Below are 26,594 nucleotides of genomic sequence, written 5' to 3' on the forward strand. Positions count from 1 at the left end.
CCTTTTGGATCAAGGAAGGAGAAACAGAGGAAGTCACCGGGTCACCTCTCTGCTTCTCTGATCATTCAGATTCTTACCCCAATATCTGACTCCCAAGTTTTTATTGATAAAGAATAATTAAACTCTTCACACCTGTGAAAAGATCACTCTGGTCTTTCATGGAGAATCAAAGAAGGGAGCCCTAGGAGCAGGTGCATGGCAGCTGCAAGGTGAGGTGGAAAAAAAATGGGAGCCGCTGGGCTTGGCAGTGGAGAACAACTCTCTGGTTTCTCCTCAGAAAGACATGTGTGCTGGGGTCTTCATTTGGTATTTAATTTTTTTCCTTCTTGCTAGAGTGGTAATGGCTTTGCATGGCTCTGTATTTCATCTCCCCAGTGGTCCAAAGAAATACTATGAGCAGCTGGCTAAAGCTGAACTGCAGCTGATGGCCCAGAAATGACTGGCATAGGGCAGTGCCTTGGAGACTCTTGGGATCTTTGCATACCCAGGCTGTCCATGGGCACAACCTCAGGCTGAAAGAAAGTCAACTCCTCAGAACCCAGCAACATATCCTTTTCCCTTCCTAATGTGCCTCTTGATGTTTTTCCTTCTTTTTCACACTCCTACACACACTACCTGTGCACATACACACACATGCACACGGGCACACGTGCTCATTATTTTTCAAGGCCAAACTAATACAAATTGTATCCCAGAGAGAATGAACTCAGAATCATGGCAGCAAAACCCAGCTTTTCCTTCTTGAAGTAGGATCCCAGGCTCATCTGTTGAAGAGTCCCGAGGAGCCGATAAATGCCCACATTTCTTTGTAAACCCTTACCCTGGATTTTCTGAGTGTTGCCTAAGAAGCCTCATTTTAACTCAGCCCCCAAAGTTGTGTCAGTTGTATATGAGTTTGTTTCTTTACTTCCCTCTTCAGAAGAATGAACTCAAATGTCTGCTCACTTCTCTATGAATGGGGGCGAGTACCAACCAAGGATAATGACATGGTCTCTGAAGCCATTTCATTCATAGGACCCATGAGAGGCAGGATGTCTTTGTGGTGGGGAGGCATGAGAAAAAAACAGACATGGGTCAAATGCAGCCACTAGTCATGAGACCCTAACAAGTTAACCTCTCTGCCTCTTAGTGTCTCTCATCCTGAGAATGGAGACAATACCACTTCCTGTTTGTTGTGAGATTTAATGCCTTGATGATAAAGATAATAGTTATTCTATGGTTTTTCTTTCTTCTCATTTTGTTAGGACCTGGAGAGAAATTGGAGAAATAGAAGAATGGGAAAACATTATAGACAGAGAGATCATGTCTTCTTTTCTCTCCAAAAGTGACTTTGTATTCAACATAACTACCACCCAAGGAACAATTCTTTAGCCAGGGATGCATGGAATGCAAGCCAGAGTCTTTTATGTAAGTGAAGACATAGTTATTACCACAAGCAACAGAAGCAGGACTCCCACTCTCATGCTCCTGTGCTCACTCTAGGCTGCCAGAGCCAGGCTGTCAGAAATCACTTCCTTGATCTGCCTCTAGAGAGCTTTGCAGCCTAAATTTAACTCCTTCCACTGTGAGAGAGGGCAAGAAGAAAAGGAGAGAAAGGGTCACACACTGGAACCTCTTAAGAAACAAGTTAAAATATATTTTTGCAATATAGATATATAAATAATATATTAAATATGTGTGCGTTTCCCAAATGGCAGGAGGAAAGCCTAAGACTTAGGGGAAGCAAAATACACTCTTTAGGATTAGCTGTCATCATAAGCCAAAATCCAGCTCTGTCCTGTGTCTTACTTTATAATGGCTGACCTCTTCTGCAATACATCATTCTCCCTTAGGATGTCAACCTCCCAAATTCCCGTAGAGATGTCGGTCTGGAAACCAATGATGTAAAACAAAATGTATATAGACTAAATGGAAAGGAGAGAGAGAGAAATGAAGAAAGAATTCCAAACAGACCTCCCATCCATCCACATGAAGGGAAATGACACCCCTGCCCCATACAGTAAGGCTGTCAGAGTGAAGACCTGCTAATGCATGGCACCACTGCCAGGAAAACATCACAAGCCATGACCAGGCTTCTAATTGAGGTTGTCTGGAGATTCTGATGTTGGTTGCAATGGCTGCCTTCTTTGCCTAGATCCTCCATTCCAATTACTCCCACCACTTTGTCCTAGCAAGAGACCAGAACAACGGACTATAATCCTTATAAACTCAACACTGCCATGTCCACAGGGTACCATTCAGTCAAGTCTTTGGCCATGTCTAACCAGAACATTTCCCAAAGAGCTGAGAACACAAGATTTTCTCATTCCAGGTCTCTTTCCATAAAGACACAGCCCAGAGATTCATGGGTCCATATTATTCAGCATGGAAGATCATGGGAAAAATGAGGCTTGTGTCTTATAGAAATCTGTGGGTACACCGGAAAAAATAATATAAATGCCACCAAAGCTTCATATCCAGGCCTACAGATATATCATTGATTTGGTGAGATATCAGTGTCCTCGGATTAAAGGCACTTGGGTCACTATCACCTGGAATTCCACAAACATGGCTATATAAAGGGCAATGAGCACAAAACCCATAGACTAGGTTCTATAACAAGTAACTTTCCAAGGGCATTATAAAGTATATATCTTCTTGAAAACTCTACTCCTTACAAATAAGGTGATTTTCAACTGCAGCAGAAATACCAGACTGCTTAGGGATACAAGTGATGAAGATGTATAGGGCCTATAAACTGTAAAGCTACAAAGCATTTGTTTCTATGAGAAATTAAGAAAGCTTGGCTATATGGAGATCTACACAGTGTTTGCACATTGCCAGGATATTAATTCTTGAGCTCATACATAGATGTACCTAGTGCAAAGGAAATTTCAGAAGATATTTGGAGGAACTGACAATGTGATTGTTAACATTGTGTAAATATAAAAGTTTCAGAATCCAAACCAACAAAAAAAATAAAAGCAAATTTGGAAGTCTTAAACTACCTAATTTCCAGATGCATATAAAGTTATAGATAATTTTTCAACCTCAGCATTATTGATATTTGGGGATGAGTGATTCTTTATTTTATGAAAACTGGCCTGTGCAGTATGGGATATTTAGCTGCATCCCTTATCTTGTCACATCCAGAAGTGTTATCAGATATTATCAAATATGCCCCTGAGAACCCAAATCACCACTGGACTGTAATGATCAAGACAGCAAGGCACTGGCATTGAATAAACAAGGCAATAAAATGTAACAGTAAAGCCCACAAATACACCACACATACATGTTTAGTAGACTTTTGACAACAATCCAAAGGCAATTCAGTTGAGGAAATGGCATTTCAACAAATGGCATTTTAACTGTTTGATATCAATAGGCCAATAACAGGATGCCAATTCAATTCAAACAAAACTTAACTCAGAAAGAACTTTATACGTAAATACAGTGTAAGACTGACAGATTCTAGAAATCATCCAGAACGTTTTTCAGAACTCACTAGTTCTGAAAATTATAAAGAACTGAGTGAGAGAAGTTATTTTTCAGATCATAAATCTGATGAAGTTCTTATATGTAGAGAAAATAAGTCTCAAGGGTCATAAGAAGAAAGCAAAGAATGCTAGAAGATCTGAATAGATACTTCTTCATCAAAGAGGTTATGGGAATTCCAAATAGGCACTTGAAAGGATGTTTAATGTCACCAATCATCAGAGAAATGGAAATTGAAACTACAATGACATTCCAGTAGCTAAAATTATGATTAGCCATGCCACCTGTTGTCAAGCAATGGGGAAACTAACCCTCTAAAGTACTGCTCCTGGGAATGAAAAATCCTGCAATTACTTTGGAAGGCAGGTACTTGCTTCCTTAGGTGTACAAGTACTGTGCTGGCTTACAGGAATACTGTAACAAAGTATCACAGACTGAGGAATGGCTCACAGAATACTGTAATGAAGTACCACAGACTAGGGAACTTAGCAGTGTATTATCTCCATGTAGGGGACAGAAGTCCAGGTGGGTCCCTTTCAAGGGCAGTGAGGATGAGTGTGATCTGTACCAAACCCATACTTTCTGGTAGTTGACTGGAAAATCTTTCTTTGGTGGTACTGACTTGTAGACGCAAGGCCTCGGCCTCTGCCGTTATCATCACACAGCATCCTTCCGCATGCATGTCTGTGTCTTGATCACCTTTTGTAGCATTGATGCAGAAGTTACTAAGCAGATGAATAGTGCCTGGTGATGGGGGATGGCTGGACAGTACAGAAAGAGTTTTTATAGAGAGGAGCCAGGAACTTTTAGGGGCTGAGTAGCCTGTTCTCTATCAACTGTAATGGTAAGTTCATGGGTTTATACATAGGTCAAAAGTAATCAATGTGTAGAGATTACATTTCAATTATACCTCTCCAAAGCTGCTTTTTAAATAACTTGTACATAATTCCATTTATAAAGGATTAGAGTTCTTTCTAATGACCTTGTTTTAACTTGATTATCTCTGTAAATACCCCACTTCCAAGTGATCACATTCCGAAATCATGTGAGCTAGAGTTCTAACCTATTTTTAGAGAATATAATTCAAACCATAATACCTACCACATAGCCAAGGCATTCTATTCCTGAGAATTTATCCAACACAAATTAAAACTATCTGCACATTTACAGCTGCTTTATCCAGAATAGCCACAAGCTAGAATCTAATCAAATATCCATCAACAAGATCAGCAAATTGTGGTATATCTATACAAGAGAATAGCACTTGGCAATAAGAATGGATTAACTTACTGATCCTCAGATGATAAAGATGTCAAAATAAATTGTACTGAATAATAAAAGCCAGACAAAGGGGAATAAATCTAGTTCTACACAACTCAAGAAAATGTAAAAACAATTTATTGTGACAGGAAGCAGATGAATAGAAGTCTGGTGATGGGAGAGCTTGCAAAGAACAGGGAGAATTGTTGTAAAGAAAAACAAGTAAACTTTGGGGACTGACTGACTTGTTCACTAATTTGATGATAGTGACAAGTTCATGAGTTTATTATATGTATGTCAAAACTCATCAACGAGTATGATTTATATTTCAATTTTATCTTTCCAAAGCTATTTTTAAATAACTTGTGCCCAATGCAAAGCACCTGGTACTACAAACAGCTAGGAGCTGCCATGCTGATCTGATGATTTGGTAAAGTCGGGACACTTTAAAGAAAGGATACTACTCCACTACATTTAAAGACATGAAAAGTAATGTTACTGTCTATCTGGAAACATATTATGAATTCATAGAGAGCTATGATGGCATGAATGGGATACTCCTATCTGAAAGAGATATGATGCTTACAGTGGAGGAATAACACTTGGCAACAGTGTCTACTCCTCAGAATTGAGTGAGAGAGGGAAATGCTGCCCAAAGAGCAAAAGTTTCCAGGCTGAAATGTTCAGCCAGTGCCACATCAGCTGTGTTCAACATGATATACTGAGCTCACATAAGTGCCTTGAGGTCTGGGTGCAATGATGAATGAGATGTGCTCCTGATCTACAAGGATCTTCTAATCTGATGGGTAAGGGTGGAGGCTAATGTTCTCATATTATCAGAATGCTATTTGACCAGGAGTCTGTGTGTAGCAGGTTCCAAATGCCTGGGAGCCAAAAGGAAAAAGTAGGTTAGGTTGTTACTTCCAACTACTTCTGTCTAGAGTGGAGCAGAATAAAAACCTATCCTAAATTTATCAATGGTCAAGTATGCTGATTGTACACTTGTAATCCCAAGACATAGGAAGTGATAGCAGAAGGATTTGGAGTTCAAGGTCATCCTCAGCTACATAGTGAGTCGGAGGCCAACCTGAGCTACATGAGACCATGTGTCACAACAATAACAACAATGAAAAAATATGTAAATTGACAGACTGCCCAGATCAACATCTCATATTTGATATCAATATGTACCGTTAAGCATGAACAAGAAATAGCTCTCTTCCTTGGTGCTAGTAGAAATGTTTAAAAGTTATCCCTACAAATTCTAGGATCCTTTCTTGCTAGATCTTAACTATATACTGTTTGTTCTTGGATATTTATTCTCTCTCTCTCTCTCTCTCTCTCTCTCTCTCTCTCTCTCTCTCACACACACACACACACACACACACACACACATTATGAGTATCATCAAGGTTCGAATTCCTCAAAGAGCTAAAAGGAAGTGGTACCTCAGAAGCTCCTCCATGAGAAATAGTGTATATATATATATATATATATATATATATATATATATATATATGATTAAAAATTTATTATAACCTATCTATAAACCTCCCTGGCACATGAGCATATACCTTAAAGCCTTAAGAGATCTGTTAGCTGATTTTTTTATATTGTCACTAATGTATTACAAAATACTCAAACATTTGGTCTGAAAGTCAAAATGGGCCATTTGTGGAGGTACCAGATATGTAAATTGGAAGAATGCCATGGTAGAAGAAAGCATCCTTTGATGAACATCAGAGGTGAAATGTTACACCATTTTTAAAAGACTTATTTTGTATTTATTTATATCTATGTGTGCATGAACATGTGGTGGGTGCCCATTAAGGCCAGAATAGGGCATCAAATTCCCTGGAGTTTGTGGCACTTATGAGCTGTTTGATGTGAGTGTTGGGAACAAAACTCCAGTCCTCTAAAAGGGCAGTGAGCACTCTCAACCACTAAGCCATCTCTCAAGCTCAACATGCACCATCTTTAATCCCCACTTAGGACAAAAATTGAGATCACAGTATCTGAGGCCCTCAGAAGAATTGCATACATTATGCTCAACAGAAGGAAAGAGGGTGTGTGCACCCAAGAGACTTCCCAAAGGCCATTCCTAAGAGACAGCCATGCCCCCTCCCACCCCACCTCCCTTGCTCATCACTACAAGTGTTGAACTCACAAGGGCACTGCAGAAGAGCTCACCCTGGTGGCAAGGGACAGCTGGTGGGCTGGCCAACCCTGCAACTACCCAGACCCAAAATCAGGGTTATGGGTTGACTCCCCCCAATATCCACCCCATCTGTGATCTGCTGGAGCATGTGAAGGGATCTGACCTGCAGACCCAAAGCTGTAGGATCTCCACAACACAGGGCAACAGCAGACAAATGACTCTTTGCAATGAACACTTGCAACATGGACAAAAGGATTTATTGTGCGACTCACTATGTCATACTACAATTTCTATGATGAGATTTTTCCCCTTTTCTTTTTTTTTCTTAAATTTTATTGGGGGGGTGCTACAAGGACAGAGGGCAGATATGCAGGGACAGGAAATGAATGGGATCAAGATGCATGATGTGAAAGACACAAAGAATAAATAAAAAGAAAGTTAGAAAAAGTAAAATTAATTAAAAAAAAGAGTTGGCCAGCCCATCATGCTAAAATCACACCTCTGGTTTTTAATCTAGAAAGACAACCAGCCATAAGATATGCCTAGTTAATCTTAGACATGCAAGTTCTTCATCTTTGATAGCCACAGATGCTTAGCTGACTCATTTAAAACACTCATCTTCATGAACCACTCTGGTCATTTCATAATCCATAAAACCTTCCATGAATTTACTGAAACTGACTTATTAATTTTAATATTATTAGAATAATTAACAAACAATATTCTAGAGTTTTAGATTAAAATAATTGGAATTTTTGGAAACCAGTTTATCTAAACCAGTGTTAGCACAGGTTGCTGTAAATAAAATTAACAATGAATCCAAAGCATAAAAACAAACTGAAATACATAGCACAATGTTCTAGATCTATAGCCCATATCTAGAGAGACATGATTCTAAGGAAAGTAGCGCCAAATATCTGAGATTTTACAGAAAACATCTGCTTCTGGTGTGTGTGTCGAGGCGGGGACGGGGGTGGGGAGGTGGGGGAAGGTGTACAGGCTTACAGAATGGCAGCCATGGAAAGGAGATGTAAGAAAAATCTTCCTGCCCAAAGATTCTAGTATGATCAATGCATCTCAGTAATTGATCAAATGAATGAGTATTTTTTCCAAATTACTGATTTTTCAGTCTCAAAAAATTTAATTTTTGAATTCTAGATCCCTCCTATAAAACATGTTAGAAATATAAATCCATCAAGTGGCTTATACAAAACTAGTTTAAGGAGCCCACTCATTGCACTAATTCTTGCATTAATATGCCCAAGTTTAACTGATATGATAAAGAGAAACACAATGAAAATTCCAATAAGCCAGAAAGAACCATCAAATATTTAGCCAAATGCTGCTACAAAGTGAATTTTAGACAATGGAACGGTAATCAAAGATGCCTTGCCATATTCCAACTGTCAAAATAGCATCTCTGGTAATGTCTATTCCCAGAGGGCTTCCAGCAATCAAATTAGAAAGATGAACAAAATTTTATTTACCATCAACAAGATGATAAGTCCTGCACCAAATGCTATGGAAAAAAAACCACAAACATTATATAAGAAATGGATGCTATTCTTAAGAAGTTTTCTAATAAAATTTTGAATACCAAATTACAAGAAAGTAATATACTATACAAAGAAAGACTGCATATTTCAACAACAACAATTATTTATTCTGTGTTCATTGAGTGTATACTATGTTATAAGGATGGTCCTGGTACTAGGGGTAAAAAGATTTATTTACTATGCTAGGTCTCTGTCCTGAAGAATTTCACTTTAAGAAGAATTGGTGGCTGGAGACATGGCTTGGCAGAAGACTTGCTGTTCTTCCAAAAGACACAAGCTCATCTCCCAGCACATACATGGGGGCTCACAACCTCCTATAATTCCAGTTCCAGGGGATCTAATACCCTTTTCTGGCTCCCAAAAGCACCAGTCGAACACATGGTGCACATGCACACATGTAGGTACTCATACACATTCAAAAATAAAAATAATTATTTACAAGGAGAATTTTCTAGCTCATTTTGACCATTGAACCTGTCTTCCAAACTTGTGGTCATTAGATTACTTTAGGAAATGCTAGTTTCAATTCATACTTGATCCAAATTTTTCAAATAAGGGAAAATTATCATTACCTTTTGGAAAATCTTTATAAATGCATGGATTTTTGTTTTGTTTTGTTTGTTTTTCGAGAGAGGGTTTCTCTGTGCAGCTTTGCGCTTTTCCTGGATCTCGCTCTTTAGACCAGACTGGCCTCGAACTCACAGAGATCTGCCTGCCTCTGCCTCCCGAGTGCTAGGATTAAAGGCATGCGCCACCACTGCCCAGCTGGAGAGATGGCTCGGCCGTTAAAGGCTAGGCTCACAACCAAAAGTATAAATACATAGATTTTAATCAAAGCATGGGATGATGGATAAGCCTTGGACTGAAATATGAATCCAAGGCATGAGACCTTTTGAGCAAGATGCCCATGAGCAGTAAGCATGGAAGAAGAGACATTTAAAGTAGCTCACTTGGGCAGAGGCTCTTAGATGCCACACTGGAATTTAAATCTGATAGATGAGTTGAGACTGATACTAGGGGACTAAAAAGAACACAACTCGAAGACTTTGTTCTTTATTAATAAAGTGATATGACCACTGGGTGTAATGTGATAGCATGCCCCAAATCCTAGAACTTGGAAGATGGAGCCAAGAAGATCCGTTTGAGGCCAGCATTGTCTCCATGAGACCCCATATCAATAGAAAATCAACAAAGCAAATTGCCACAAGCACAACCACAGCAATAAAAAAGAAATTAACAAAAGGAATGCCACATTTTGAAGAAACAGCTTCAACTTGAATACAGCTGGCAAAATAACAGAACCAAGACTCTATGTTTCAAGCAGAAACACAAGCAATATGATATGACAACAAGAGATTTAAAAATCACTTAGAAAAGCTACTTTTAACTTGATGAGTTTTAAACATGATAATGGACATGAAATGTCATGTCCAACCTAAAACACATAGTGAACAGAAAGGAGCACTAACTCTTACTTTGGGTACTATTACTAATGCTTGTTGTTATTATTATGTTGGTGGTGGTGCCATGCCTTAGCCCATTCAAACTGCCTCAACAATATTAAACACTGAATGACTTCTAACAATTGAAATGTCTTTCTTGTAATTGCATAGACTGGAAATCCAAGCTGGAAACACCAAAAAATATGACACTGGGTGAGACTTGTTTCCTGGACCACAGACATCCCCATTCATGGCAGGGAGGTAAAGAAACTCTCCAAGATCTGCTTCATGAGTGCACTATTCCCATTCTAAGGGTTTTGTCTTCATGATACAATAAGTTACAAAAGGTTCCACCTCCTGACACTATCACTCTGGGAGTTAGAATCTCAACATATAAGTTTGGAGAGGTCACAAACATTCAGACTCCAGCATGGTAGGACATCCAAGCTCAATGCCACAACTGCACTGACCATTTAAGACCCAAAGTGAAACAACTTCCTAATGTTGTCCTTCAAGGAAACAATGACCCCATTCAGAACATTGGAACACTCTAGACGTCAAGTAGATATTGTCTATTCCTAGAATGATAGAGTTTGGGGAAGAGAAAGAGAGGAACATGAACTTTAACTTGGGTGATTGGAAAAAAGATTTTGTTGTCTAGAAATTATACAGCAGGTAGGATTTATTATTGTTCCTATTTCTGCCAGCAGACACTTGAGGAAGCAAGTCTAAAAATATGAAAGAGAAAATGAACAAGGCATTTAAACAATGATCCAACCAAACTGTCCAATCCCTAAATAAGGAAAGGACATGCCCAGGTCACACAACTGGCCACGGGAACATGAGGATAAGAAACTGCTTTGAGATTTCCCAGATTGTCTAGTTCTCAGTTTTTGAGCCTTCTCTATCCTCACTCTGAAAGGTGCAGCCAACTCATGTCGTAGACGGTTGACTATCCATAATGTCCTCCTCAGCCCCTGCCATGGGGAGGGCTATGTCCTTTCCCATGATGTCTGTTTTATCATTAGATAACTTCATAAAGTGACCTGAACTCAGCACTTCTATTGTAATCATTCATTTTAAAAGGTCCAGTTGGCAGTTTGTTGAAAGACATTTCATTTTTCTCAGAGTCAAATCATCCTCATCCTCCAAAGAGCATTTTCTCTTAAGTAGAGTCAAGGGTCAAGAAATAGAATTGGGGATTCACAAATGGATGGTTTTTCTTCCTTTGTTGAGAATATTTGAGGCAGGTTCTCCTCCTAGGCTGAAGATTCCAATTCCTACTTCCTAGATACAACTGCAGACCTGAAACTGGATTGGCACTACCCAATTTAATGAGCATTACCCATTGCTTAACTTGTAACATTATTTCTAATGTCACAAGTCCTGTTAGCTCTCAACTTTAAAATGTTTAGCAACTTCTACAGAGCCTTAATGGAACAAGCATGCAATATCTATTACTTTTTAACCTCAGTGAGGAGCACAATTGAAAAAGATTAGAGTGAGGGGTGGGGTATCCTATTTCCCACTCCACATTTGTAAGGCTCTGTTCTAGAAACTGCAGACATGGATTTAAATTCATTCTCTGAAACCCCTGGGATGCTTTATCCTCACCAACAAATCACAGAAAATGATACATCTCCCCCCTCTTCCCGAGAGCCTCCTGGCTCCCTGTCATTGTTACCAGCTGGATTATAGTCCACTAATGGCAGTGGATTCCAAAGAGACAGAAGGCTGTTTTCGATCCATTCATTATTTTAATGACAATGAATCGCCCCATAAGCCTTGTTAAAAAGTCATTTAATCTAGAAAAAATAGATGCACTGAGACACTTACACAGGAACAAGGTATTATCAGTATCCATCAAAACAAAAATAATGGAGTGGAAGGAGACCCAAAGAGGCAGTCCTTGGAGGCATTTGACAGCTGCAGGATGAGCTGGAGTTATACATTTAACTATTTAACATTAGGTACCTCACAGGCAACCCCTAATTTACCAGAAATAGAAAACCTTGCACACTTTTTCTCAAACTTTAGATGAAAATGGTTACAAAAAAAACCTTAAGGCAAAGTATGCAGACACAAAGAAAAATAAGCAAAGGACAAGAGACCATGCAGGGATCTAGAGGCCATTTGAGAATAGTCTCCTCGGCTTAGCTATAAACATGCTGAGACTGAGTGGAGAAGTGAAGCAGGGCTTTCCTCAACATCGTGAATGGCCTCAATACCATCTTAAGTACAATTTACTGATACTTGTTATTCTAGTTTTGGGTTTATCACGTGTTGTCTGATGCACAATCCTAGAAAACTGGCTGAATGCCATGCTTCAGTTCCCCCATCTGAAGATCAGAGCTGATAATATCACCTAGCTTGTGATGTTGTCATAAGGATTATATGAGATGCACACACACAATGCTAGTCACATATCAAACACTTGAAAGGTATAAGGAATCACTATTTATTATATGTGGTTGAAATTTCAGTTCAATGTCTCTGGAAAGAAACGTCATCCTCATGGCTGCTCTCCTCTGATCCTATTTCTCACGTGGCTTCTTCCCTCTTTCAATTTCAGGATGTGTCTTATAAGCATAGAATATGGAGTCAGAAGACCTAGACTTTAGCCTTCCCCTTTTCCTGGCTCTACAATGGTGACTTTGGACAAGTAATTTACCAATCTCAGAATCCTTGGCCGTACAATGGGAAGTGAGATCAGTAGTGTCTGGAATCCTAGCCATCTGCTATTGTGATGATTCTCAGGCACAGAGTCCCGAGTAGCTGCCTGAGCCCTTTGTTGCAGATTTCTAGTCACTTCAAACAGCTTCTAAAGATATCCAGCCCTACTGATAGGATCTCTCAGGGTCTAGATGTGAAGCTCTGAGCTCAGCTCTACACTCAGGGTTTCTTTAGGGATTACTTTGTGAACCTTGTGCAACTTCCCATGGTTTCAGAAAGACTAAGCCTGCTGAAGGACCCACCTATCTCAACTCTCACTGTTAGCAGACTGTCATGGCTCACACAGTGCCTGATGATCTTCCCAAGTGATGCTAACTACTTCTGTGGAATCCCAGTTATGGGTGAGTAGGAGATAACACTTCTCAAAGGATCCACAGCTGTCCCCTAGAGTACTTTTACTTTCAATTCCATGTTTCTAACATTTGAATGTCACTGAAGAGACAAAGAACTCTGGTCATGAAATTCAGAATATTTGTGTTCATGAGACAGTATCTGAAGTACTCACTATATTCTCCCTCCCTCTCTCTCTCTCTCTCTCTCTCTCTCTCTCTCTCTCTCTCTCTCTCTCTCTCTCTCTCTGTCTCTCTCTCTCTTTCTCTCTCTCTTTCGCCTCCTCCCCCCCTTCTCAGTTTTTCAAGACAGGACTTCTCTGTAGTCTTGGCTGTCTGTAAACTAGGCTAGCTTCAAACTCATAGAGATTCATCTGCCTTTTCCTCCCGAGTGCTGGGATTAAAGGCATGTACCATCACCACTGGGCTAGATTTTCAAATCTTTGTTTTGAGACAGTATCTTATTTTGTAAACCAGATCAACTTCAGAATTGCAGTGTTTTTGTCTCAGCCCTCAGGAGTTGTGATACAGACATACATGACTGAGCCCAGCTATATGTTTTCAAGTATGTAGGAAGATGTTTACATGCCTTGTATTCTTCTGAAAACTTCACGTTGTTTAGTTCAGTTCATCCTTACTAAGATCCTGGGAATGAGGCACCTTAACATGGATACTTTACAAATAAGGAAACAGGCATGGCCCTACCAAAGTCAATTGTGTAATGTGGCTGGCTACTGGCACCAAGATTTCATCTTCAAACTTATTTATAATAAGTGTGGGGTTTTTTTCTTTGCAGGATTTGCCTATTCTACTATAGACATTAATTAAGCCTTCTTCATGTCTGCATAGCAGATACATTAGATTATTAAGAACTATTGAAAACTCTCAATGGGGATATTGATGTTTCTTATAATTCTTTCCTGACATGGCTATTACTGAAAACTTAGACTTATGCATGTTAAAATAAATTGACCTGGCATGTGAAGTTGTGTATAAGCCCATTGATCTTTCATTGCTCAATTTTCTATCTTCAGATGCAGTTTTGCAGTTGGGAAGATAAAAAGCAGGGAAGCATTTGCCATTCTTACAAGCAACTTGAGACCATACAAAGGTAAAGACTCTTTAATTTCTCTCAAATGTCTCTTTTAAAATAAACCATATTGTAAGGTAAAGAGATTTGGTTGCACATATTCACCTGAGATTTATTACAAGTCATTAACTCACATGTTTGTGGAGGTTAAAAAGTCACATGCCCTGTCCTTTGCAAAACGAAGTCCCAGGATAGGTGGTAGTGTTTTGTGAGACTGGAGGCTTGAGAACCAGAAAAGCTGGTGAAGAGTTCTAGTTCAAATCTGAAGACCTAAGAGTCAGGAGCACCAGCGGTCCCAGCTCAACTCTGAGGCAAAGGGGAAAATTAATCTTTCATCCGTTACTGCCTTCTTCTATTCTAGAGCTCAGTGAATTAGCTAAGACTTCTCCATCAAAGGAAGGGCAATTAGCTTCACTCCAGTCAATGATCCAAATGCTCATCTTACCTAGGCATATCCAGAAACAATGCTTAGCCAAATATCTGGGCAGCCCATGACCTAGTTAATACACAAAATTAGTTGTCATAATTTTTAGAATGACATTGGATAGCAATCAAATTGAAGCAAAATAATTATAATAATAAAAATTATTTGTTCTCAAATTAATCATTAAGACTAAGCTATCTTTGAGATCACAGAAAGTTACATGTACTCATGTTTATTTTTTTTTATTTTTTTCATGTTTATTCTTTATGCCTGTGAAACTCTTTAAGGCTAGGAATCATATTAGATGACAAGGTTATATTGCCCTCATATCACAGACTGGTTTTTAGAAACTAGGAGGGACAGTGAAGCCAACTTGGAAAAAAAAATAAGAAATCCCTGAACACTTGAAAGGATGTATGAGGTCAGTAATTTTCACTAAAATGTAACTGCTAGGGAAAGCATTTGCCCAATAGAGGCCCCACTGTGTGCAAATTCAGCATTTAATGGCTAAGTCATCAACTGGAATCGAATGTTCTCTCCCTGAGGTCTTCACACAAATCTTTAACTCAGCCCAAATTAAAAGCAACTGTGGCCAACATCTTAATTCCCCCCCCCTTGCTAAATTACTATGGAGATGAATTTTATCAACTTAATCCACCCAGCTTAAACTAATTCTTCATTAAACCATAACTTTCTCCCACGGGGAAACATCTAAATCCAGCAGATACACGCGTGAACACCTCCAGTTTGTTTTAATTATTTTTCTTAAATGAGAAGCTGAGCACATTTTGCCAAGGATTAAATAACCCCAGGTCTCACAAATTCAGTATTCTCAGACTAAATTGATGGTCCCATATAGCAATTCTTTTCCAATTGGAGGAAAACTACTTCAAGCCACCATGGAAAAAGTACTGAAATAACCCAAGAATGTAACAAAGGACTCAAGTAAGTCCATACCTCTTGATATTTCTACTCAGTTTGAAACTGATATCTACACGTGACATTTCTCCTTCAGTCTCTAACAGGTTTTCAAATAAACAAATCAGTTATGAAAGTTAAAACACTCAAGAGAGTAAGACAAGCCAAAGACTTGTGTATCTGATATATATTCAAAATACATAAAGAACACTGAAGGTAAATTGCAAAATAAAAAGCCAAATTTAGAAAATAGCTGAGGAGCTAAGTAGGTACTGCACCCATGAATATCTATTAAACAGTTAGCCCTCAGCAAATGAGCACAGGGAAAGGCACTGTGGTAATAGGGGAAATTCCAACTAAACAATAGGATGATCCTACTACACACCTAGAATTGGTCAAACCCAGAACACTGACAATAAATACTAAATAAAATATGGAGAAGAAGCTAGAGAGATGACTTAGTGGATAAAGCACTTGCCACACAAATATGAAGACCAGAGTTTGGATTCCCCAGCACCCACAAAAAAAAAGTAGGGGGCAGTTGTAGAGACCCACCTGTAATCCCAGTTTGGAAAGCAGAGACAGGGAGTCCCCAGGCTAGCTGGCTTCAGAAGTCAAATCTATGAGTTAGGCTTCAGTGAGAAACCCACTTTCTGTACAATAGAAGTATAGAGGGATCAAGGAATACAGGCAACATCAACCTCTGGTCTCCACACATATGCCCACATTAATACAAGCATACGTAAACACATGCACATGACACACACACAGAGACATGTATACATAAATGCAGTCACACACAATACACAACAGACATGTGCACAGCACCACCACAAAGAGCAATTGGAGCTCCTTTTTGAATTTTGGAAACACAAAATTGTCTAGACACCTTGAAAGACACTTTAGCAGTTTATCACAAAACTAAACATACCTTTAGCATACAAACCAGTAGTTTTGCATCTTGGAACATATACAAGAGAGTTTTTGGAAAATATATAATTCCACCCAAAAATTTGTACATAGATTTTTATGACACTTTCACTTACTTTTTAAAAATTACTTCTTATATATTTTCAAGATTATAATATCACTACATTATTTCCCTCTTCTATTTCCTCCCTCCAAACTCTCCCACACATCCCTCCTTGTTCTTTCAAACTCTTGGTATGGCACTTTCATTTATAATTATTCAAGCTTGGAAGTAACAAAAATAAGTTTGATGACTGGATAAACCATGGTACATCCAGAAAATGAAGCATTCAGGACTACAAAGAAATGAGTTACAGAGCCATGAAGCAATATGCCAGACCCCTAAACATGTGTTCCTCAGGGGAAGAATCCGATCTAAAAGAGCTAAGTGCTGTGTAATTTCAACAGTATGACATATTGAAAAAGATGAAATTGAACACCGTAAAAAGATCAGTAGCTGCTCCTGCCTGAAAGGAGGGGAAGGTGAGTAGATGGAGCACGGGGAATGTTTCGTGAAGTGGAAATACTTGTCATGACACATTTGTCCAAACCCTTGCAACTTGCAACACCAAGTGTGAAGGCTAATGGAAGCTACAGACTTTAGGTGTCTATAAGGTGTCAGTGTCAGTCAATGACTTGTGGCTCATTCCCTACTCTCCTGGGGGATGCTGGTAGTAGAGGACAGTATACGTGAGAGATAGTATATAGAGGAAAGGCTCTATAAAGTCCTCACAATATTACTATGAATCTTAAACTGTTCTAAAATAATGCCTAAATAAGATAAAAGCTAAGATACTTTCCAAACCTCATGCAATATAGCAAACTTACTCGATTGTTACCTAACATATACATAACAATGTCTAATATCTAGATGTTCCTTGGCTGTTGGAGTAACTGGGACTGTAGTCATGACCCACAGCACCTGGTTTCCAGATCTATTTGGTCTTTGTTTGGGCTGGGGGATATACTTACTTTATGTAGCCCAGGGTTCCTCAAATTCAATATGTGACCCAAGGTTGCTGCAAACTTAACATGTGCCCCATGCTGGCCTCAGACTCTAAATGATCCACCTGTCTCAGACTTTCAAGGATTGGAATTACAGATGCATGCCCATGTTTATCTCTGCTTATTCGTGATTTTTTAAAAATCCTAAAACTCTATTGCCTTTTTAGAAGTATAGACTAAAACAGATACTTTCTTTAAAGTATCTACTCTTTGGCTCAACAATTTTATTGGAGAATATCAATCCCAAACAATGCTCTTACAGATATATAAGCACTGTACACAGATTGTCTGTTATTACATTGATTACAATGTGCAAAATTCTTACATAACCTAAATGACCATGGACGAGAAAGTAGCTAAATAAGGTATACTACATAAAAACTAAAATATAACATGGAATGAAGAGAATATACAACACATTCAAGGTATAGTCTATGCTACAAATTACAAAATCATGCAAGTAACTCAGCCTGACATTTGTCAAAGTCCACGGGCATTAAATGAAGCAATTTGATAGAGTTAGATATGCATACATACACAAATGTCCTCTTCTTACAGTGGAATTATGTCCTGACCAGCCCATTCTAGACTGAAATATTATGAACTTGAAATATATTCAACATTCCCAACCTAAGGAACCTTATAGCTTAGTAACATAAAACAAAGTGGAAGACTCATTGTCTACTCTCAAGGTTCCACGGCTGACTTAACCAGAGCTCAATTCCCCTGCTTAGCAGTAGGGGAAGGGTGGTGCTGTATATTACCAGCTCAGATAAAAAAGATCTTATGTCAAAATACAAAGTATGTTTTCTCCTCAGTGTATGTTATGTCTGCACCATCACAGTCAAAAGTCACTAAGCTAGGCTCTTCTCAAGCAGAGCTATGCAGATGTGCAAACCCCAAACTCACCTGAGCATTTCTTTCTGGAAATAGGTGAGTGAAACTGGAAAGAGTCTACCAATGTAGACTTTGGTTTTGTTTTCATTGTTAGTGGCTTTCTACAAGAAGATATTCTTTACTGCTAATTCAATCAAAATTTTAAGGCCACTGTCCTCTACAATTCTACTTCCTTTGCCAGACAGAGATGGCTTGAAATCTATAATGCTGAATATAGTCCTGTGTCCAGAATGAGGTGACCTCAGGTCTGAGTTATAATTCTAAATCAGCATCCATAATATGGAAAAACTAGGTTGGGAGGAAAGCACTGTTATTAAAATACTAAAAAAAAAAATTTAATAACCACTGTGAGTACACTGACCTCTAATAAAGCATCTGTCTCATCATTGAATTATTCTTACTTTTACATGTGTGATCAAGTGTGAAAATTTGCTTTTAATTTACTTTACAAGACCTTCTCCATATTCTTCTCCCCAAACTACACAGTGCATTATTAAAGTAATAAAATAAATCAGATTCCACCAAAGTCAGCATTGTAGGCACACCTAAAGAGCCAATTCAAAAAGAAGAGGGCTGGAAAATGGCAATAAGAGAAATTGTGTCTTCATGCCATTGAGACCCAACATATGCACCCAATCAAAAAAGCAATCCTTCCCTTCAAATCTCAGAAACCAGGGTGGGACTGCACTTCCCATTAAATTTCTGAACTGCCACATCAAGCATGTTATAATGCATACACTCTATCACATTTTTTTACAGTGTTCCGTATTTCAACATGATTTGATGGGCACATGCTTTGAGATTTCAGCTCCTGCTATTAGAATTCTTATAGACAGATGACACAGGGGAAGGGGCAATTTCTTGGAACCATGCAGTTCAATTATTGTTCAGTCAGTGATCTAGATTAAATGACATGGGTAGAATTAGAACAAGTTTTGAATATGCCCTGGAGTCCATCATCAGTTCACCTTTTAGATTCCTATATAAGAGCATGCTCCATGTCATTTATGCAAAATCACTTTGCATCAAATCAGGGAAGACACTCAAAGAACTGTGTGCATCTACAGGCATGAGCATGAAAGGATATGATTAAATAATATCCTAGTCCTTTGACAGCCTTTCAAGCTGGGGGGAGGCAGGGGGTGTGGCACAGGGATAAGTTTGATATGCTTTGACACAATCAAATTCAGGGAATTCTGTTTTCTAGCCAAAACAGTTGTCCTCAGCCAATAATTCTTCCCTTGAGGGACATTTGATAATGTCTGGAGACAGGAAATTGCTAGTGACACCCAATAAGCAAAAGCCAGAGATGTTAAGAAGCATCCTACGAAGCATCAGTCATCTCCACGAAGAACTGCCAGGCCCAAACTGCCAAGCAGGCCAAGGTTCTTGCAGAAACTTAGTTTGCAATTAATCATGTTTATGGCTTTTTCTTCTAATACACAAAATTCTTAGGCTCTGCATCTGTCAGAGTCCTCATCTCTTCACCTCCTGCTTACAAGACATCCTACCCTAATATGGACTTTACACACTCCAGTCCACCAAATACCTACCACTAAAGTCACAAGCCACCTACTTTTCACTTGGTTTGGCCACTTTTGTGAAAGATTCTCTCCTTCTGTGTCCAGAACCCTATGCTCTCCTGGCTTCTCTTTTCTTCTTACCTATGTCATTTGCATTTCTCTAATTCTTTCAAGACCCCTACATGCTGGAGTCCTTTCTCTCTCTCTCTCTCTCTCTCTCTCTCTCTCTCTCTCTCTCTCTCTCTCTCTCTCTTCCTTAAAACAACTGTGTTAGTTTTCTATTGCTGCTGTTAACAAATCGTCACAGACTTAGTGGTTTAGAATGACACAGATTTATAACCTTAAAGATGTAGAGTTATATAAAAGTTCCCAAAAAATGAGTCTCAATGGGTTAAAGTCAAGATTTCCTTGGACTCTGCTTCTTTAAGACTAACAGGAAAATCTGTCGCTGTCTTTGTCAGCTTTTAGAGCAGTGGTTCTTAACCTGTTGGTCACAACCCCCATGGGAGTCACATATCAGATATCCTGCATAGCAAAATTACAGTTATGAAGTAGCAATAAAATAATGTTATGATTGGGAGTCACCACAACAAGAGAAACTGTATTAAAGCGTTAGGAAGGTTGAGAACCACTATTTTTCAGTGCCCTGTCCCCACTCCCTGGCTAGAGGAATCCTTCCATCTTAAAAGCCAGCAGTGATAGCCAAATCTTTCTCATGCTCATGTTGACTATTCATGTAAGCATCCTCATGAATCTATCAGAGTCCACTAATATAATCCAGGATAATCTGTCCAAAGAAAAAGTTGGAACAAATTAAATATAACAGTTTAATAATAACAAATAATAATTCATAAATCAAGCGACTGACTCCTCACAACAGGAAAGTCAGACTGTAGGACTGTCACAGGGCTGGATAACATTCATAGACAGAGAAAAAAAGTGACCTACACAAAATAGAAGTAAGATGCAGGGATAACCCAACTGGTGCATCTTGCCATTGGCTTTATTTCAACATGGGTTGACTGATCTGATTTTCTGCCACTATGGTTGGCTGAGACTCAACTATATGTTATTACAAAAGAAAATTTCTAAGCTATACATATATGCATATTTGTGCATATACTATATGTGTGTGTATTTTTTTATTGTGGCTACTGCACTATCAGAATGACTTGAGTATGTTAGTATAGACACAGATTTAGTTAGATTTAATTCTAGTTCATAATTAGCAAGTTAGTGGCCTAGCTTTTATCCTCTACCTTAACTCTCCATTCCATACATAATAATATTCTTGGATTTTGGAAATTAGGATAATCACATTTGAGAGGCCATTATTCTGTCAAAGTAACTTGTCTTTCATTAACATCTCTGTATATACAAATCACTTCTATATTTGTGACTTATGCTATTTACTCATACATACATACATACATGTGCATGAAAGCATACACACACACACACACACACATACACACACACACACACACAGAGCCTTCCTAAAACATAATACCACAAACCCCAAAAATCTCAAAAGGGATGTGACTGACATGCTAATAAAATGGCTGGTGCCTACAAGTGCTTGGATAGTTGCTAGGTAATAGAATGTTGCCAGGGAGGGAAGTGATATGTTTAGACAGTTATTATTTTCAGTACTGTCTTCCCACCTCTTCACAGGGGAGTGGATTGGAAAGTTAAGTCAATCAGCAATGTCCAATGGTATAATCAATCATATCTACTTAATAACTTCCTATAAAAATCTAAAAGGATAAGATTTAGAAATCTTACTGATAAATAAATACATGGAGATACCTGAAGAATTGCACACAGGAGGAAGGCACAGAGATATCCCCCATCCTACATACCTTTATTTGGTATCTCCTCAATCTACTTGCTCATTTATATCCCTTGTATGATCCTCTATAAGTCAGTAAACCCAAGTATTTCCTAGGGCTTTGTGACTTGCTCTGTAAATTAATGAAACTTGAGAAGAAGATGGGGAAGCCATTTCATAGTCTGTAAGTCAGGAACCTGAGTTCATGATCTGCATTTGATGTCGAGGACAATTTTGTGGGACTGACACCCTAATCCAAAAGACATGACATTGGCTCTACAGTCTCATGAATTAGAAGGCAACAAGTTGAAGTTCTCTGCAGAGCTGCTTTATTTGGGAGAAAACCACACATTTCTGGTCATGGAAGTTGTGTTGAGTGGAAATATCCTTAAGAAAGGCTGAGGTTGGACAGTCCAGGGACCTGGGATAAAACCAAACATGACTGGCAAAAAAGAAAAAAATAAGTCCATGAAATGATCCCAAATGATATTCTGCTGTACACATAGATAAGTGCCTAGCCCAGTGGTCATCAGAGAGACTTCACACAGCAACTGATAAAAACAGATGCAGATTCGCAGGCAAACATTAGGCAGACCTCCTCAGAGAATCCTGCGGAAGAAGAGGGGGAAGAATTATGGGAGCCAGAGAGGTCAAGGTCACCACAAAAAAAAAAAAAAAAAAAAAAAAAAAAAAAAAACTCACAGAATCAATAACCTGGGCTCATAGAGACTCACAGAAAGTGAACCACCAACCAGAGAACTTGCATGAGATTAACTGAGACACTCTGCACATGTTTTACAGTTGTGTAGCTTGGTCTTCTTGTGGAACTCCTAATAGAGGGAGCAGGATCTGTCTCTGACTCTGTTACCTGCTTTTGGGACCCTTTCCTCCTACTAGATTGCTTCATCCAGCCTTAATAGGGGAGGGTTAGGGTTAGGCTGATATCCATGGGAGGACTGTACTTTTCTGAAGAGAAAAGAAAAGGAATGGATGTTGGAAGGAAGAAAGGAGAATGGAAGAAGAGAAGAGAGAGAGGGGAAACTGTGATTGGGCTGGGAAAATAAGTAATTAATAAGAATAAAACAGAAAGAAATGCTGGTACTAAGTTTGCTGTCTCTGTTCTATACTTCTCTTCTAAGCTCTGGAAGCACATACCAAAAGTCCAAGCAGAAACTGTTCTCAAATCTCCCTACAGGAGGCCTTTTGCCTGTGTTGATTCAATGAATGACATCATCAACCATTCAGTAATACAAGCTAGTGTGGACTCCGTCATGCTTAACTGTGTTTTTCCTAATCGGAATTTCAAACCCTTTTACTTACTTTCTTTATTTTTATTTTTCATTTTTTTTATTTTTGAGACCATGTCTTACCACGTATCCTAGGTTGGCCTGGAACTCAGATTTGTGATATACCATACCCAGCACTTTAATTTTTTTCTATTGTTATTTTTATTTATTTTTGAAAGTATAATTTAATTCCCCATTCCCTCTTTTTCTTTCAAATCTGCTCATGTACCTCCCTTTACTCACTTTCAAATTCATGGCCTCTTTTCTCATTAATTGTTGCTCCATACCCAGCACATTTTATTTTCTAATTATCTTCTCTTAGTAGCATACTAAGTCCTATTACTTACTAAGTGTCTCATGAATTTAGTGGTTTCTCACCACCCACCCCCATATCATTACTCTAACTCAGAGATCTTCAGCTCATCAGAACCACTAAGGGACTCTTAACGACTTCAATCATGCCTGCTCTGATCCTCCCAACATCTAGTCTTCACATGGCAGAGCCAGCTTTTAGGAACTTGACTCTAAGTCACCCTTCTGTTCAAATTCTTCAACAGATTCCTATATTTCTAGGTACTAAAAAATGAAGCATTTGACTATGGTTGATAAGACACCACAAAACCTGGTGTCTGTGACCCTCTGTAATTTCACAGCAAACTTTCTCCTATTGTCCTTACCCCAGCCTGAGAAACTGTTGGTGGATACCTTTTTCTCCTCACATGGCCATGACACTCACTGTTTTCTGCCTACAAGGCTTCTTTCTTTTCTCTTTTCCATATTTAATTAAACTTGTATTCACTCTGAGCTCACAACCTAACCTCAGGGGGCCTTCATGCTACTCCAGCCATAGGGCACCCTTTGCCTGATTTTTGTGTTTTTCCCCTAACACTTCTTAGAGTTGGCATTTAAAATGATGTAGTGACAACCCACAGCTCCAGAGAAGCTAGTTAACAAGGAAAACCCTAAGAGGGATGCATGGATCGCCCTGGGAAGGGGAAATAGATGAGATCTCCATGAGCAAACTGGGGGGGGGAGCAATGGAGGATAGGGGATGGGGGATGAGAACATAAGGTAGCAGGATGGTTGAGCTGTAACAGAGTGGGAGAGCAAAGAAAGAGATATCATGATAGATGGAGACATCAAGGGAACAGGGAGAAGCAGGGTGCAAGGGAAGTTCCCAGGAATCCACAAGGATGACCCCACCTTAGACTACTAGCAATAATGGAAAACATGCCTGAATTGGCCTACTGTAGTAATCAAATTGGTGAATACCCTGTCATCATAGAGCCTCCATCCAGTAACTGATGGAAGCAGATGCAGAGATCCACAGCCAAGCACCAGGCCAAGCTTCAGAAATCCAGTTAAAAAGAGAGAAGTGGAATTCTATGAGCAAGGGGCATCAAGATCATGATGAGGAAACGTACAGAGATAACCAAACCATACTAATGGGAACTCATGAACTGTGGATCAATAGCTGTGGAGCCTCCTTGGGACTCGACTAGGCCCTCTGCATAGGCAAGACAGTTGTTTAGCTTGATCTGCTTAAGGGGCCCCTGGCAGTGGGATCAGGATCTGTGCCTGCTGCATGAGCGGGGTTTTTGGAGCCCACTACCTATGGTGGAACATCTTGCACAGCCTTGGCTCAGGCTTGGATCTGCCTCAGCTGAATGCACAGGGCTCTGCTGACTCCTCATGGAAGGCCTTGAGTTGGAGGAGGTGGGAATAGGGGGAGGGTTGGAGGGAAGACTGGGAGGCAGGAGGAGGGAGCAGAGAGGCACATGTGGTTTGTATGTAAAATGAACAGAAAATTTCTTAATAAAAATAAATAAATAGATAGATGATAGATAGATAGATGATAGATAGATAGATAGATAGATAGATAGATAGATAGAAAATAAAATTGTGCAGTGAGACTATTTGATTAATAATTCTGGCAGCCATTTGATCACATGACCTATAGAGTAGACACAGTGCAGGTCCTCAGCTTCGAATTGCCACTGCTTAGCCTGGTACAATGTTGGTGCTTAGTCCATAAATGAGTAAGTGCCATGGCTCAAGGGATCATGAATACTGCTGAATGTAGTCAAAGCAATGATCAGCTACTCTCCTAGTGGTTTGTTCATTCAATAAAGGTTGACCAAGTGTGTCTTTGCTTCAATTACTAAGCATTTTTCTCTCATTTTGTTTTGTTTTCTACTTGGAATCCCTGGGTGTCATAACACAACCTAACAATTGTATTTTAAAGTCAAGAGGAAAGGAAAATGCCCTTTTGGTAGGCCCTGATTGCTCTTTCAGATTATATTTTCTTCCCCTGAGACCAGTTTGTACTACTCTTTCAGAGCATAACTTAACTTTGTCCTCAGCCTCATTGGCAACAATTCTCAAAGCCACCAATGGCAGATGAAGACATGTATTGAAAATTACAGCAGACTTCAATATGACATTGACTTTCATGAAGCTTCCCTGATGCTTAAGGAGTTTGGTCACATGTCAGAGCTGTTCATGTTAAATGATCTATTAGGGGCTATGATCTCCAGAAAGGTCATCTGTCATGCAGTAAGCCAGATATGTCACCTCCATTTAGTGTGATATGAAGCCAAACATACAAATTAACTAGGGAGAAATTGGCATATGTCACTGGCATATAATCAAAAGTTGAGTGTCTCTGTTCATACTTGTAATTGCACAAATAAACTCCCCACTATAACCACAGTATGCATGTGTGTTGATTAAAACTTAATGGCAATTAAATGCTAATATTTATGTTAGTAAGATTCAAATTATCTTTTTTAATTTGTATTTATGTCTTTGTGTGTATATCTGTGTGTACATGTACATATGAGTGCAGTGCCACCAGAGGCCAGAAGAGAACATTGGGTCCCTGGGTCTGGCATTACAAGTGGTTCTGTGCCCCCTGATATGAGTGCTGGGAACCCAACTCAGGTCCTCTGCGAGAGCAGTACACACTCTCAACTATTGAGCCATCCTTCTAGCCCCTCAAATAATCTTATAATGAATATTTCTACGATGAAATTTTTAGTAGTTAAGTAAAATGTTAAAGTGAATCTGCCAGACAAGAAAGAATTTAACCATAAATAAGTCCTAGCCTCTTCTTCAGGTGTGATGGTATGATAACTGAAGATCTGAGAAATCCCCACCCTAGCTGAAGACATCACTCACAGCAAGACCTGACTTGGAAGAAAAATCACACCATCAACTAAATTGAAACAAGGTTAATAAAATGTCCCAGGAGAGGGGGAATATAGCACCTCAGAGTAGTGTGCAAATAGCTATCACTGGATGAATCAACAATGGCAGTTATAAAAATTATATGGAAAAATAACTCAATTAATGTATGTATGCTAAAACTAAACCTTATTTGCTATATGGTAATGATCACGTATTTATCTGAGATATAAAGTATAGAACTTCTGCTTCAGCAGAAGTGATTTTTTGCAATATATGAATATGCTAATCTAACCTACTATAATTGCTAAGGAGAAACTGTATAAGTGTGTTTGGGGATTTTCTTGGGGTTTTGTGGGTTTTTTTTCTCCTGTTTTGTTTTGTTTTAAGTAGAGTTGAAGTTAATTAAAAAGAGGTTTTAACATAGATTTAAGCACAGGCATTAATAGAGAGGTGAGTGTTTAGGAAAATGATAGTCTATATCCAAGTGTGGGCATGGACTTTTCAAGA

Source organism: Peromyscus leucopus, chromosome 8b (genome assembly GCF_004664715.2).
Source record: "Peromyscus leucopus breed LL Stock chromosome 8b, UCI_PerLeu_2.1, whole genome shotgun sequence".
NCBI lineage: Eukaryota > Metazoa > Chordata > Mammalia > Rodentia > Cricetidae > Peromyscus > Peromyscus leucopus.